Source organism: Hippoglossus hippoglossus, chromosome 14 (genome assembly GCF_009819705.1).
Source record: "Hippoglossus hippoglossus isolate fHipHip1 chromosome 14, fHipHip1.pri, whole genome shotgun sequence".
Taxonomy (NCBI): Eukaryota; Metazoa; Chordata; class Actinopteri; order Pleuronectiformes; family Pleuronectidae; genus Hippoglossus; species Hippoglossus hippoglossus.
In genome coordinates this window covers 4,493,126-4,499,012 of record NC_047164.1, presented here as the reverse complement: position 1 = coordinate 4,499,012, position 5,887 = coordinate 4,493,126, and positions in this window count along the sequence as shown.

Genomic DNA, 5,887 nt, shown 5'->3' with positions numbered 1-5,887 from the left:
ATAATCAATTCACATAAAGGAACATTTTAAAATGTGTCTGGATTCAGTTTTAGTTCTGTTTTCCTAAGTTTTAAACAAAAGGGAATGAAAGCATGATTCACTGGCAAAGATTAGAGCAATTAAAAATCCTGTCATCATGTCTATTCTTCTCTTTCAAACAGCAACAGGTCGTGTTGCTCCAGCCGGTTGTTCGTACTCACACAGTTTATGGCTGCGCTCAAAATGGAAATTGCACAGGTTCGACGGGGGCTCTCACGGCAAATCTCATTTCCTATAAAATACAGTGGTGCTCTGGGAATTTTGGGATTCATCCGGGCACGGATCACAGAGTGCTTCATTACCTTTGAGCCGCGTGCTGTGCAGGCTTACCCAGGGATAAAGAAAAAGGCACTCCCTTAATCTGGCAATAATCCACCGTTTTACTGAGGGAAAGGAAGATGAGGGCTAAATTATAAAAACCAGATCATCGCTGCACTTTAAAATAATACCGAGAGTTAGAAAAACGACGGGCTGCCGGGAAAGTTTTCAGTTTGTAGCTGAGGTTAGAAATGAGTCACAGAGGAGGGCTCCAGTGTTTCTGTTCAGATCAACTCTAAAGAGACACTAGTATGAATTCCACAACTCACGTGAAAGTTTAAAAACAAAAATTGAATATGCACAATTAGGAGTAAATAAAAAACGAGTGAAATTTATCTGTGCAGCCGCTGAACTTTGGCTCTCAACAGGTGATCTCCTGCTAACTTTATATTCTAATTATCCACTTTTATCCAGAGAGTATTCAGGACGGATCCGATCAAAAATATACTTAAATACTGAAAGTAGTTAATGTATTAAGATCTGGAAAATCAAACTAATGACGGCATGTGTTGTTCCTCTCTGCCTTAAACCTCCTAGACAGTAAAGCACTGAATCTATATTCATTCGCCTCTGAAAATAGTTCCCCTGAAGTTTTTACTTGTTTGGCGTTTGCAGCAGTTTTAGGAAATGAATGAACCGTTTAAATCAAAAGGAAACTGTATGTGACCCGTTTTTAAAGATCCAGATATTTAGCAGGAACGAACCGGCCTGGAGGTGAAAGCTGACGCAACAGAAACCTGACACCTCTTAAACCTTTTGTGTGTTTTTCAGATTATTTCTCTTTTCAACAATGAGCTTTGGCATTTATTTGCATTGTCTAACGTTTTTCTTTATCCGTTTGTTTCATGCATCATTTAAAACCATTTCCCCCGAGTTGATGTCTTCTTTCATGGATATTCATTCCTCTATTCTTCTGCACAGTGTTGAGTTGATCACTTTGGACAGCGATACATAAATGAAGGTTAGGATTAAAAAAACGGAAAAAGAGAAGGAATTTGTTGATCCACGCCGGTAAAAGTACAAACAAAAACTTAGTCGAACAGGCAAACCAGAAACCCCTCCTATTGTCTGTGTCCTGTAGGCATGGTGCATCGAGGAGGTGTGTGTGTGTGTGTGTGTGTGTGTGTGTGTGTGTGTGCGTGTGTGTGTGTTGGGGGAGTATAGGCCCCACACAGTGGACCTTTGTGAAACTCTGCCCATGCAGCCAGACTGAATGGACTCTTTTTACACTTGTGTAAACCTGGGGGCGTCTCCGGCACCGAGGCCACGCCTCTCCGACCCCTGACCCTCACCTCTGACCTTTTCTGGATTTGGTCGGGAAGTAGTTTTTGCTCGCCATGTGCTCATGGGTGAAACCACAACTCACACAGTTAAAGAGCTGAGTTTGATTCTAAGCTGCGCAAACACATAAATGCAAACTCAACTTACATGATGTTTGAAGCCTGAAGAAAAGAAGATGTTTTTAGCGAGAATTGAGAAATATAATTTCAAAAAAATATGTTAAAAGACAGGAAACAAAGGACAAATGTAGTTTATCTGATATAGATTCCAAACAACAACCAAAACCCACTATTAGCGCACCCAAAGCTGGTTTATTTAAAATCCTGTGACCCCTGAATGACCAAACTCTCTGTGTTTACCAAGTTACAGGTTCTTCCTCTTCCACACACATTGTGTAACCGCCTCCAATGGCCCAACCTGCCTCAGGTTAATGGGTAAAATGGCTATATTGACCTAGGTGTTTTATTTACCAAGTGCCTGTTTACTTCTCCATTCCGAGCCTTCAGCTCCACCCTCAGAGGACAAACTACAGCGCTTAAGAGAATCCTCCGGATCAATACTCCTCTGCCAAAAGAATGGCAGCCCGACAAACGGGGTTTGTGTGGTCAGCTTCAGGTGAAGAGTACTTTGACCCAAGACTCTGCAATCATCTGCTAACAGGGCAATTACCGGCCGTTACGACACGGAGGATTTGGGCTGTTTTTTAAAAGTTGAAAAGAGACTAAATCATCATCTTTAGATAACGCCGTGCACTTTTCACCTCAAACGAGCAATAAAGAAATTTACAACTCGAGCTGTTAGTTGCTGGATACACTGGCTGAACATTACCTGGTGTAAAGAACACAGCTACAGACACAAATACGTTTTGACATGTGTTATTGTCTGATGCTGAATTGATTTATAAAATATTACACACTAGTCTTTGTTCACAGTCACTCCTGTGGATTAGAGAGTTTCTCTGCAGCTGAATTATAGCTGGACTGGGTCACGCAGCCTTAAGAAGCACTTTAGGAGTTTTAGTGTCTCCTAGATAATAGATTGAAGTGTTTTCCCATGATTTTAAAACGTGAACATTAAGTTCAAGGAGAACGAAGGAATAAATTGATTTTCTTTTTTGTCTCTGCACAAAATGTCAGTTAGTTATCACCGGCTTTTTAGAACAATATAACTACTTCTGTCTGCCTTTAAAGCCCAATGACAGTCAAACCCTGATTTACACGGACTCTCTACATTATAATCCTTGTGTGTTTACATGTAGATGTATTGAGTGTTTTCTACCAAATAAAAGTTTGTCTGTCTGATGAATGTGTGCCGCCACAAAATAGATGAAGTGAATAAGCCATGAGACGACATAGTCTGGTATTAAACATTGTTAAAGCAGCCGTATATATATTCATCCTTGACATCGCAGCAACACAGGATGGACGTTCAGTGCCGGTGTTTATTGCCCCTGTTGGAACTGTCGTGTGGAGGAGCATTAAGAAACTGTGAAACATGAGCAGATCAAAACCAAACACAACCAAACTGGAACAAGTGACTTTATCCCTGCAACTAGAAAAGCACTCAATATGAGTGCAGACCTCCACCAAGTCCTCTTAAACCCAATCAGGCCTCAAACAATTCACACATATCAGTCGTCTTAAGTTGCTTGGTTTCTAAAATCTAGAAATCATTCTGTGGAAAAGTGGTGAAAAGGTGAAAATATGCACAATCTTGCAACGTTAAAGACAATGAAAAACCACCTGGGACTCTTCCTGCATCTTTCCACCAAGTTTTGTGTAAATCCGTTCTGCAGTTTCTGTGTAAAGCTGCAGAAAAAACATCATCTTTTGGGCAGAGATAATAAACATTCAAATTTCATATAAGTGCAATACTGTTACACTGCATATATTCAGTTTACAGCGTATATACTATTTTTATATTTTATATTTCCTTGCATTAATATGGTATCTTTACTTATTTATTACTTCTACTGAATGTGTATTTTTACTAGCCCCGTTTTATTCACACAATCTCAGGTAACAAGCTGACAAATTGTTGTTTTATTTTTGAGGGAAAGACATTAACCTGATGATTGATTCCTGCTTTAAACGTGTGTTTTCACCCCCGAGTTCAGAACAAAACAACAAAATAAGAACAAGAAACAAACGGACTAAAAGCGTCAGAGGAGACAAGACAGGAAGCAGAAAATCCTCTTTCCTCCACAAGCACCATGTATTTCTCTGGAATTTTGTATCAGTGGAAAAACAGTTTACAAATCTCCTCGGCACAGTTTTTCCTATATTTACTAAATGACCCTATAAAGGTAATTGTAAGAGGGAAAAAGGGATCAGAGCTCATCACAGCTGTAGTAGTTTTAATAAGATCTGTTACGTATGAATTTTTAATTTCATTTCTATAACCAAACCTGGGATCTATTCTGGTTTCGCCACATGGGGACAGAAAAAAGAGGAGTCTGACTCAAAACTGCACAGACAAACTCGAAACCCCACATGGACTTTGTCGGTGTAATTTTCTCATTAATAATTAATATCTCTGAACCCATTTCCACTCCTCAGCGATGTGAGCTGATCTCCCTGGTTGAGGGAATCACAACAGAAGAGCGGTGATCTGAGGGAACAGAGCCCCGGTTACGGTCTGGACAGGAGATCAATTCTCTCCTGCGCCTCAGGTAAACCTTATGCATTGTACAGTGAGAGTGGATGAGGCAGACACTGGCCCAATACATCAAGAGGGATTTCATTGTACATCGAACAGACTCTTTCCTCAGGGAATCCCGTTCCACCACCTGCATGTTAGTCGGAGCCTGTGGGGAAAATACGTGGGCAAAGAAAATGGGTAAAAGTCCAAAACTAAATGTGTTGAATCAGTGGGAAACAAGAACATTAAAAAAAATGTTAGCATCTCTTTCTCTTGACGATTATTTTAGATTAATGATATAATTGTTAGACAGCAGAGAAACGACTCTTTTCATGGTTTGCCCAAGCTCTAATCCTTAAAGCTGCTTTCACACAAGCACTGAACCTCAGTTATTCTCCTGAAATCATCCCGAGGAGCTGAATGTGAGAAATCAAATGTCTGAGTCTGGTTTTTTTTTGTAAAAACTCTGGAAAATGTCTGATGAAGCTCGATGTGAGAATACAGCAGGGTTATGTGTGGAGAATTCACCACTCGAGCACATAACAGACACGAAACTGAAAAACCCCAACAATATAAAAAGGTCTCAGGATGAAAAAGAGGAGCCATACATGTTGAAGACGAGGACGAAGTTGTCAATGTGCTTTAAACATAAACACGTGATATCTGCAGCAGAATTTATATATCATTATATACCACAGGCTCCACCCCACCCTTTGTTTCTCCTGTTGTTGTGAACACGGCTGATCTGGAGAATCTCCTGCTGTGTTCCTCATATGTGAAAGACAAACTCTGGACAATGTCGGGACCCAAATCACTGGACATCTTCCAGAGATCACGCCTCAGATTCCTGGTTGATTTGGAAATCGTTACTGTGGTCATGTTATTTTTTAATACAGCAGAAGAGATGAAACCCCAACAACTGAACCACGGAGTTGCCCTGTGATTAATCACCAGCGGCAGCAAACACACGATGATATTCTGTCGGAGATGCAACAGGAGAAGAGCTGAACGCTGCAGAGTGAGAGGATGCATCTCGTTGCTTAGTTCTAATACAGACCATTAGAAATTCTTCTCACACTTTTAATATTGAACTCAAGACTGAATTCCATCAATTTGAAATGTGAACAAGCGTTTTGTTTTCTTCCTGACACCCACTGGCTCCGTGTTTCATTGCCATCACGGAGCTGACTTTCCCTCAGATGAAGAGGTTTCTTCTGAATAGATGTTTACAGAGAGCAGAAGTGGAAGGAGATCATTGTATAAACGTCTATTAAACAAACGAATTAAACCCCCAAATTAATCATCTACATATAATGGGTGTGAAGCATAGACCTGTTTATAAAGATGGCAGCCCTCCAAATCATCTGGATCGCCCCCTGGTGGCTGCCTCCTCCATGTTAGCGGATGGGACCAAACAAAAATGTCAAAGTAAACGTTGAATACAATTTTTCCCCAGAGACAGTTGGTTCCTTTAGTTAGTTCTTATCATACTGATATAAAGACAGAGTCAAACATTACGATTGACAGCTGAGACTAGCTCACGATTGGTCGAACTTGGTCGTACCAGCGGGACCGATGGTGTGAACCCATGCTGCCACCATCAGGCCGA